Below are 9091 nucleotides of genomic sequence, written 5' to 3'. Positions count from 1 at the left end.
AGACACAAGGAGAAAAAAGACTAAATGAAACACATCATGGTGAGGATGGAGGCAGAGACAAGAAGTGACTGACATTTTGATATAGAGACAAAAGGCACATTCAATGTCAATATAGTTTACACGGTTTTACTATGGTTCCTTGACTGAATGACATACTTCCTCATGATGGTGTGAAACGAGCTTTGAGGATTGTTTTCTCTTGTTTCGTGGGGGTATCAGATGTTACAATGGATGGATTACTGAACAGGATGACACACGCACAGGCCCAGGGGCCCAATGACTACAAAAAGACCAAAGCACAGAGAGAAAAAATAATGACCACAAAGATACACAAAACAACAACAAAAAGTATTACAGCATGCAAAACTATGAACTCTGTGTATTTTGCTGCAAAAGGTCTAGTCTTTGTTAAACACTTTTTACATACACTTAAAAGTCAGTCCTTCGAGCCGGATTTGAACCAGCGACCTAAGGATTCCTATGACTACCAGATTGTGCAGTTTCTCCACTACAGTCCTCCGCTCTACCAACTGAGCTATCGAAGGGGCATAAGTGGGCCAGCCACTAGCCGATCTGACTCTATTGTCACTATTACCAAAGTAGCTCTCATTATGGAGGCATTCCTGAACTGGCCCAGGGTCTCACCTGGCCTACACTAAAGAGTCACTCCATCGAGCAAGATTTGAAGCAGCAACCTAAGGATTGCACTACAGTCCTCCGCTCTACCAACTGAGCTATCGAAGGGAAACGATCAGTGAATAGCCACAAGCAGCAACATTTCTACTATAAAAACAAAGTAGTTCTCATCCTGGAGGCATTCCTGAACCAGCAACCTAAGGATTCCTATGATGACCACCTTGTGTGGTTTCTCCACTTCAGTCCTCCACTCTACCAACTGAGCTATCGAAGGGAGCAGGCAGGGACCAGACATTAGCAGGAACATTTCTACTAACTGTATTGTCACTGTTAACAAAGTAGGTCTTGAGTTGATGGATTCCTTAACAGGCCCAGGGGCCAACCTGACCTTCACATACAAAATGTCACTCAAAGCGACACTACCAACCAGGAAGAGACACAAAATGGCCAAAAGAACCATAAAAGACTACAAGGAAACACAAAAACACAAAGATCAAAACAGCTGCATGGAGACTCACAACTACGAGAAGTGTCAAAACAACTACAAAAAGACACAAAACAGTTTTAAAGATACATAAAACAGCTTCAAAGCGATGCAAAATTAATAAGAAATGGCCAAAACAGCCACATGGAAAAAAATAACTCAATAAAGACCAATTCGATTACAATGTGAAACAACAAAAAGACACAAAACAACAACAAAAACAGGTCAGCAGGCAATATACTGTAAACTCTGTGAGGTGGTGGAAACTTCTGCATATCTGTGTCAAGGTGATCACTGTTTCATAATTCACTGAACATTTGAGCTAGTTACAGGTTATATTGGGAATGTACAGTTAGTTTGTTCTTCCCTATTAGAATCTACTCTTTGTTGAACAGTCGGTATGTACATTTAAAAGCTACTCCTTCGAGCCGGATTTGAACCAGCGACCTAAGGATTCCTATGATGACCACTTTGTGTGGTTTCTCCACTACAGTCCTCCGCTCTGCCAACTGAGCTATCGAAGGCAGATGAGCTGAGACCAGCCAACAGCCGGAACATTTCTACTGACTGTATTATCACTGTAAACAAAGTATTTCTCACCATAGATGGATAACAAAGACACACAGAGTGACACAAAACAACAATGCGGCTAACAGGCAGAAAACACCCATATAGTTAGAGCATATATATATATATATATATATATATATATATATATATATATATTAGGAATATGCAGAAGGTTTGGTGTTCCCTGTGTGAATTTAGTCTCTGTTGAACCATATTTGCAAAAAAAGTCAGTTCTCGAGCAGATTTGAGACAGCAACCTGAGGATTCCCAGGATGATCACCTTGTGTGGTTTCTCCACTACTGTCCTACGCTCTACCATCAAAAAGATGCTTAAAGGCAAAAAAATATAGAAAGTTACAGCATAGACATATTAGGAATGTACAGTAAGTTTGGTCTTCCCTGTTTGAATCTAAACTCTTCAACCAGTTTTACTCTTTGTTGAACAGTCGGTATGTACATTTAAAAACTACTCCTTCGAGCCGGATTTGAACCAGCGACCTAAGGATTTCTATGATGACCACTTCATATGGAATATGCACTACAGTCCTCCGCTCTACCAACTGAGCTATCGAAGGGAGACAAGCAAACACCAGCCACTAGCAGAACGATTTCTACTAACTGTATCGATACTGTTAACAAAGTAGGTCTTGTGTTGATGGATTCCTGAACAGGCCCAGGGGCCAACCTGGCCTTCACATACAAAATGTCACTCAAAGCGACACTACCAACCAGGAAGAGACACAAAATGGCCAAAAGAACCATAAAAGACTACAAGGAAACACATGAACACAAAGATCAAAACAGCTGCATGGAGACTCACAACTACGAGAAGTGTCAAAACAACTACAAAGATCCACAAAACAGCTTCAAAGCGATGCAAAATGAATAAGAAATGGCCAAAACAGCCACATGGAAAAAAATAACTTGATAAAGACCAATTCAATTACAATGTGAAACAACGAAACTACAAAGAGACACAAAACAACAACAAAAACAGGTCAGCGGGCAATATACTGTAAACTCTGTTAGGTGGTGGTACCTTTTGCATGTCTGTGTAAAGGGGAGCACTGTTTCATAATTCACTGAACATTTGAGCTAGTTACAGGTTATATTGGGAATGTACAGTTAGTTTGTTCTTCCCTATTAGAATCTACTCTTTGTTGAACAGTCAGTATGTACATTTAAAAGCTACTCCTTCGAGCCGGATTTGAACCAGCGACCTAAGGATTCCTATGATGACCACTTTGTGTGGTTTCTCCTCTACAGTCCTCCGCTCTACCAACTGAGCTATCGAAGGCTGGTGAGCTGAGACCAGCCAACAGCAGGAACATTTCTACTGACTGTATCGTCGTTGTAAACAAGTATTTCTCATCATAGATGGATAACAAAGACACACAGAGTGACACAAAACAACAATGCGGCTAACAGGCAGAAAACACCCATATAGTTAGAGCATATATATCTATATATCTTAGGAATATGCAGAAGGTTTGGTGTTTCCTGTGTGAATTTAGTCTCTGTTGAACCATATTTGCAAAAAAAGTCAGTTCTCAAGCCAGATTTGAGCCAGCAACCTAAGGATTCCCAGGATGATCACTTTGTGTGGTTTCTCCACTACTGTCCTACGCTCTACCATCAAAAAGATGCTTAAAGGCAAAAAAACTATAGAAAGTTACAGCATAGACATCTTAGGAATGTACAGTAAGTTTGGTCTTCCCTGTTTGAATCTAAACCCTTCAACCAGTTTTACTCTTTGTTGAACAGTCGGTATGTACATTTAAAAACTACTCCTTCGAGCCGGATTTGAACCAGCGACCTAAGGATTTCTATGATGACCATTTCATATGGAATATCCACTACAGTCCTCCGCTCTACCAACTGAGCTATCGAAGGGAGACAAGCAAACACCAGCCACTAGCAGAACGATTTCTACTAACTGTATCGATACTGTTAACAAAGTTGGTCTTGTCATGGATGGATTTCTGAACAGGCCCAGGGACTCATCTGGCCTTCACATACAAAATGTCACTCAAAGCGACACTACCAACCAGGGAGAGACACAAAATGGCCAAAAGAACCATAAAAGACTACAAGGAAACACATAAACACAAAGATCAAAACAGCTGCATGGAGACTCACAACTACGAGAAGTGTCAAAACAACTACAAAAAGACACAAAACAGCTTTAAAGATACATAAAACAGCTTCAAAGCGATGCAAAATGAATAAGAAATGGCCAAAACAGCCACATGGAAAAAAATGACGAGATAAAGACCAATTCAATTACAATGTGAAACAACAAAACAACAAAGAGACAAAAAACAACAACAAAAACAGGTCAGCAGGCAATATACTGTAAAGTCTGTGAGGTGGTGGTACCTTTTGCATGTCCGTGTAAAGGGGAGCACTGTTTCATAATTCACTGAACATTTGAGCTACTTACAGGTTATATTGGGAATGTACAGTTAGTTTGTTCTTCCCTATGAGAATCTACTCTTTGTTGAACAGTCGGTATGTACATTTAAAAGCTACTCCTTTGAGCCGGATTTGAACCAGCGTCCTAAGGATTCCTATGATGACCACTTTGTGTGGTTTCTCCACTACAGTCCTCCGCTCTACCAACTGAGCTATCGAAGGCAGGTGAGCTGAGACCAGCCAACAGCAGGAACATTTCTACTGACTGTATCGTCACTGTAAACTTTCTCATCATAGATGGATAACAAAGACACACAGAGTGACACAAAACAACAATGCGGCTAACAGGCAGAAAACACTCATATAGTTAGAGCATATATATATATATATATTAGGAATATGCAGAAGGTTTGGTGTTTCCTGTGTGAATTTAGTCTCTGTTGAACCATATTTGCAAAAAAAGTCAGTTCTCAAGCCAGATTTGAGACAGCAACCTAAGGATTCCCAGGATGATCACTTTGTGTGGTTTCTCCACTACTGTCCTACGCTCTACCATCAAAAAGATGCTTAAAGGCAAAAAACTATAGAAAGTTACAGCATAGACATATTAGGAATGTAAAGTAAGTTTGGTCTTCCCTGTTTGAATCTAAACTCTTCAACCAGTTTTACTCTTTGTTGAACAGTCGGTATGTACATTTAAAAGCTACTCCTTCGAGCCGGATTTGAACCAGCGACCTAAGGATTTCTATGATGACCACTTTGTGTGGTTTCGCCACTACAGTCCTCCGCTCTACCAACTGAGCTATCGAAGGGAGCAGGCAGAGACCAGACATTAGCAGGAACATTTGTATTAACTGTATTGTCACTGTTAACAATGTGGGTCTTGTGTTGGATGGATTCCTGAACTGGCCCAGGGGCCAACCTGGCCTTCACATACAAAACAGCCACATGAAAAAACAACAACTACATAATTGAGCACAGTACCAGGGGCCCAAAGTATGCATATATGTATGCACAGCAAGAACAGTTGACTGACTTCCTCCTGCTGATGCATGTCATGTTTGGCTGTGGAGTATGGGTCATCTTCTTGCTACTCCTTTAAATACCACCAGATGGAGGCATCGGGCTATATGTTGCCTTGTGCTGAGCCACTCTGAGTCATACTGTATGTTTACCATGGATACAGCCTGGCAGACATCATCACTAAGAGCCTCCTGAAGATGTGCTCACACTATGGGAAGATGATTATATCCATCATAAAGGCTGGAAGCTGAAAAGATTACAATGACTTTGGTGACAAGCTCTCAGAACAACAGCCCATTGAGTTGGACTGTAAGAAGTGGTAAAGGCCTCAGTATGAATGAATATCAATCAGAGAGGAGTAGAACTACAGCAGATAGACATCTATAAGTGTCATTGATAGGACTGCAGTTACAAATGATGAAAAAACACCTTAATCAGGGACAATGCCAGGATTTTTTTTCTCCCGGTGCTGAGGGGGGGGGGGGCTTGACAGAGTTGTTAGGCCAGCTGATGAAACTGTAGCTGACTCATTCTATTGATTTAGATAAACAACTTTTACAGACAATGCTGCAGGGAGGAGGAAGCGTAAATAATTTAGATGAGTAAAAGTATGAAAACTATTTCCCCTGCATTGTAATGCAATTGAATCAAACTGACTGTTTCTATAATTTATTGAAGCCTCCATGAACTGCAGGCTTGTGTTTTGGGGTCTGTTGTCTGTTTTGTTGAGCCTGTGTGAATGCACAAAGTCATCACGTGCCTCTGTGTGTGTGTCTCTGAATACTATAGTGGTTCAGTTTGTGTATGTGCATGTGTGTATAATTTATTTCCCACATAGCACATATGCATCGACATCCATGAAATCTTCATGGTCCTAGCATGTTCTCCCTACCGCCTGCATGCCCTACTAAACTCAAGACTTTCACCCACTGTGTGTGCATCTGTGTGTGTGTATGTGTGTGTGTCCCGCTGTGTGCACTTATTTGCGTTTCATGTGTGTACACGCATGGTGTGTGCCCTTGATGTCCCTCTGTGTCTGAACCGTTGAGTGTTTCCATGCATGAGTACATCTGTGAAAGAACCTCTCTTCTTTATCTCCACCCACACACACCAACTAGCAGTCTCCCTGGACCACACACACAATAGACATGATAATTACATGTGGAGTGTTGCCCTGCGCCTTCCAGCTGATTAAAATGGCACCGTAAGTTGCTGTGGCGGTATTTTCAAGGTCAGACACACAGTGTAATTTGAATGATTTAACCTGTGAAGCCCGGTGGATGCTGAAGAATTTCTTGAGTGATGAGTGGCTCATTTTAACACTTTGAAATCAAAGAGAAACAAATCAAGTGTTTCCATTAATGTGATTGCATGACTCAGTGGCAGCATGCACTCTGCAAAGAAGCTGCAATGCAAGAAGTAAATGAGAAATACTCCATCCTGTATATTATTTTACTCACTTCTGCTGCAGGGGTTATTAAAATTTTATTCTATCCAATATACTCACTGTACTCTGGGTGTAACTTTATATGTAGAACTTCTTTCTTTTAAATTGAATCCAGGTCAGATGAAGATATTGGCAGGAGCATTTCAAGTTATCTATCTTCAGTATTCTCCCCCCTAGTGAAACTTGGCTGTGTGTGGTGCGAGTGTGTGTTTGTGTGTTTGCTTCCCTGGTTGGAATTGGCTCCGATCACCTATTTGATGTAGAAGGTCACCAGCTAGATGTCCGCAATGTCTGCCAACTTGCTCTCCCCGTCTCCGTCTCTCCCAGTACCTGCATATGTTTTTGGACAAAACATGCACACAAATACACAAGTAAGTATGGCTGCAAATATGTAAGTATTTGTATGTTTGTGTTTGTACAGTACATGTGCACATACTTTCATTTCTAAAAATGCATGTTTGCAGATGTGTATGTCCTTGCAGGTTGTGTGTGAATATGTTCTGTACTTTCCCTTTTCCCCACATGGTTCAGATTGCAGTCTGTGGTCTGAGACTGCAGCAGTGTGAAAGGTTCACTTACAGTACTTAGGGCACTTGAGACATTATGTGTTCATTTCATTTAGTCTTGGCAGTCTCTTGAATTATTGACTGAGCTAGTGGACATATACAGTACTTAGTCACAGGTTGTGGCTTGTGTTTGTGTGTGTATTTAATCACTGCAGCCACATATTCTTGGATACTCTGATGTCGATTAAAGGGTCCTTGATTTTATATGACAGAGCTGTGGGGGTAATTACATTTGTTTATTTGTTTGTTTGTGTGTTCATTTTAATCACTTAACCAAATTACTTTTAGCTATTTCACAATGCATCCATTACATTAAACTAGATGCCTAAACACTGTCTCAACATCTATTTTAAACAGTACAATTAATATTCTTAGCTATTTCATCATTTACTTAACAGGTACTTTAAGATGATTATTTAAACTGTTCGTTCATTATTCTATTTTAGCTTTCTATATTAATGATTGATCCATTCATTTTGGCTAGTTATTTTTGATCCATCCATCACTTTTAGTTAACTATTTTTACATCTTCTCTCACTTGCTAACTAGTTTTCAAACACTATACCAGCTATTTAGGTGTTACAGGTGACTTAGGTGGTGACAACTAAAGGTACATTTGTTTGGACAAATATAATGATAACAACAAAAATAGCTCATAAGAGTTTAAATTAAGAGCTGATATCGAGCCATTTTCCATGGTTTTCTTGATAATGATTTTGGTTATTATCAAGAAAAATTTGTGAAACCTTTAGTTTACCAGGCATTAAAATGAACAAGAAATTGAAGAAAATAATGGTCTTATATTTTTTCCATAACTGTAGGTTTATACATTTCAAACAAGAAGCTAACATGGAAGAGCCAAAGCCTGCAGTTCCTTGAACGGCCATTTGAGTCTGGCTCCAAGAGCGAGTCAATCCCCATAGACCCCAATGATAAAATGCCCAGCTTTACAGCAGAAATAAACATGTTTACAGCCAAGATTATTTGAAAATTATTTTGGTCTCCGTAGCTGATTTCCCAATTCTTGACAACAGTACAGGGAGTACCTTTTTTATGACTCATCCCCCGGTATGTTTTGGCAACTGGGCTTTGGCGATGAGTCAGGCACTGCCAAGAAGGCGACAGTCGGAGCTTCACAGGTGATCTGCAGAAACCTGTCACTGTCATCACAGAGAGTATTTCCATGTTTACACAGTCTATTATTTACAAATCTTCATTTGGGTTTGTTTTTGCAAATTACTTGAGCTAAATTTCACCATTATCTTTCCACATCCCCCCAAGCAAAACCCACCTGGATACAAGAACAAGTACAGTACCCCTGGTTGGGAATCCCTCAGTACTCTAGATAAATATCTACTGGTATGCAACGTATCATTATCTTAAAGTGAACAAAGTCTAGAAATTACAGTTAGGTAGTGATTCATGCAGACATATGTTGGAGTAAAGACAACATTTAGTTACAGTGCATTATGACAGTGGGTCACAATGCACTTTACATGAATTATTACAAATGTTTCCTCTCAGTAAAACAATATCCAACCTCTGTGGAATCTCCATTTTAAGTCTGCAGGTGTCCTTCACATAGCCTCTTAATAAAGCCCGCAACATTTAACTTATCGTCAAATGTCTGTTTGATGGGCTCATTAAATGACCTCAAGCACCCTTTTTAATGGAAGAGCAGACTTGATGGGGATATGGTGACGGTGCAGTTATTGATGCATGCAGCTGTAGAACAAGCTGCAATCAATGTCCATATCCCCTACAGTTCAGATCAATCCAGAACCAGCGGAAGATCACTTTCAGAAATGGTTCTTTTGCATACTGAGAAAGTTGTTGAAATTGAACATGAATGATTCAGAGCAGACAACAGGCACAAGGCAATGAATAATGAATCTACATTTTACTAGTGCCTTAAGTATAATACTTAGTTTGAAATCTTGTTTCTTTAAC

General features: G+C 40.0%; 7 non-coding genes across 7 annotated transcripts; all 7 read right to left on the bottom strand.

Annotated features, from left to right (window-relative positions):
* Positions 1-440: 440 nt before the first annotated feature.
* Positions 441-545, bottom strand: trnay-gua (transfer RNA tyrosine (anticodon GUA)). Its single transcript has 2 exons — positions 509-545; positions 441-476 (listed from the first exon to the last, which is right to left on the bottom strand). It is a non-coding gene; the product is annotated as a tRNA-Tyr (tRNA).
* Positions 546-1539: 994 nt separating this feature from the next.
* trnay-gua (transfer RNA tyrosine (anticodon GUA)) lies at positions 1540-1644 on the bottom strand. Its single transcript has 2 exons — positions 1608-1644; positions 1540-1575 (listed from the first exon to the last, which is right to left on the bottom strand). It is a non-coding gene; the product is annotated as a tRNA-Tyr (tRNA).
* A 516-nt stretch (positions 1645-2160) lies between these two features.
* On the bottom strand, positions 2161-2265 carry trnay-gua (transfer RNA tyrosine (anticodon GUA)). The gene is made up of 2 exons: positions 2229-2265; positions 2161-2196 (listed from the first exon to the last, which is right to left on the bottom strand). It is a non-coding gene; the product is annotated as a tRNA-Tyr (tRNA).
* Positions 2266-2882: 617 nt separating this feature from the next.
* On the bottom strand, positions 2883-2987 carry trnay-gua (transfer RNA tyrosine (anticodon GUA)). The gene is made up of 2 exons: positions 2951-2987; positions 2883-2918 (listed from the first exon to the last, which is right to left on the bottom strand). It is a non-coding gene; the product is annotated as a tRNA-Tyr (tRNA).
* A 491-nt stretch (positions 2988-3478) lies between these two features.
* trnay-gua (transfer RNA tyrosine (anticodon GUA)) lies at positions 3479-3583 on the bottom strand. The gene is made up of 2 exons: positions 3547-3583; positions 3479-3514 (listed from the first exon to the last, which is right to left on the bottom strand). It is a non-coding gene; the product is annotated as a tRNA-Tyr (tRNA).
* A 639-nt stretch (positions 3584-4222) lies between these two features.
* trnay-gua (transfer RNA tyrosine (anticodon GUA)) lies at positions 4223-4327 on the bottom strand. Its single transcript has 2 exons — positions 4291-4327; positions 4223-4258 (listed from the first exon to the last, which is right to left on the bottom strand). It is a non-coding gene; the product is annotated as a tRNA-Tyr (tRNA).
* Positions 4328-4812: 485 nt separating this feature from the next.
* On the bottom strand, positions 4813-4917 carry trnay-gua (transfer RNA tyrosine (anticodon GUA)). The gene is made up of 2 exons: positions 4881-4917; positions 4813-4848 (listed from the first exon to the last, which is right to left on the bottom strand). It is a non-coding gene; the product is annotated as a tRNA-Tyr (tRNA).
* Positions 4918-9091: the final 4174 nt, after the last annotated feature.

Source organism: Centropristis striata, chromosome 22, assembly GCF_030273125.1.
Source record: "Centropristis striata isolate RG_2023a ecotype Rhode Island chromosome 22, C.striata_1.0, whole genome shotgun sequence".
NCBI lineage: Eukaryota > Metazoa > Chordata > Actinopteri > Perciformes > Serranidae > Centropristis > Centropristis striata.
Note: the sequence above shows the minus strand (reverse complement) of the source record. Positions and strands in the feature narration are given on the sequence as shown.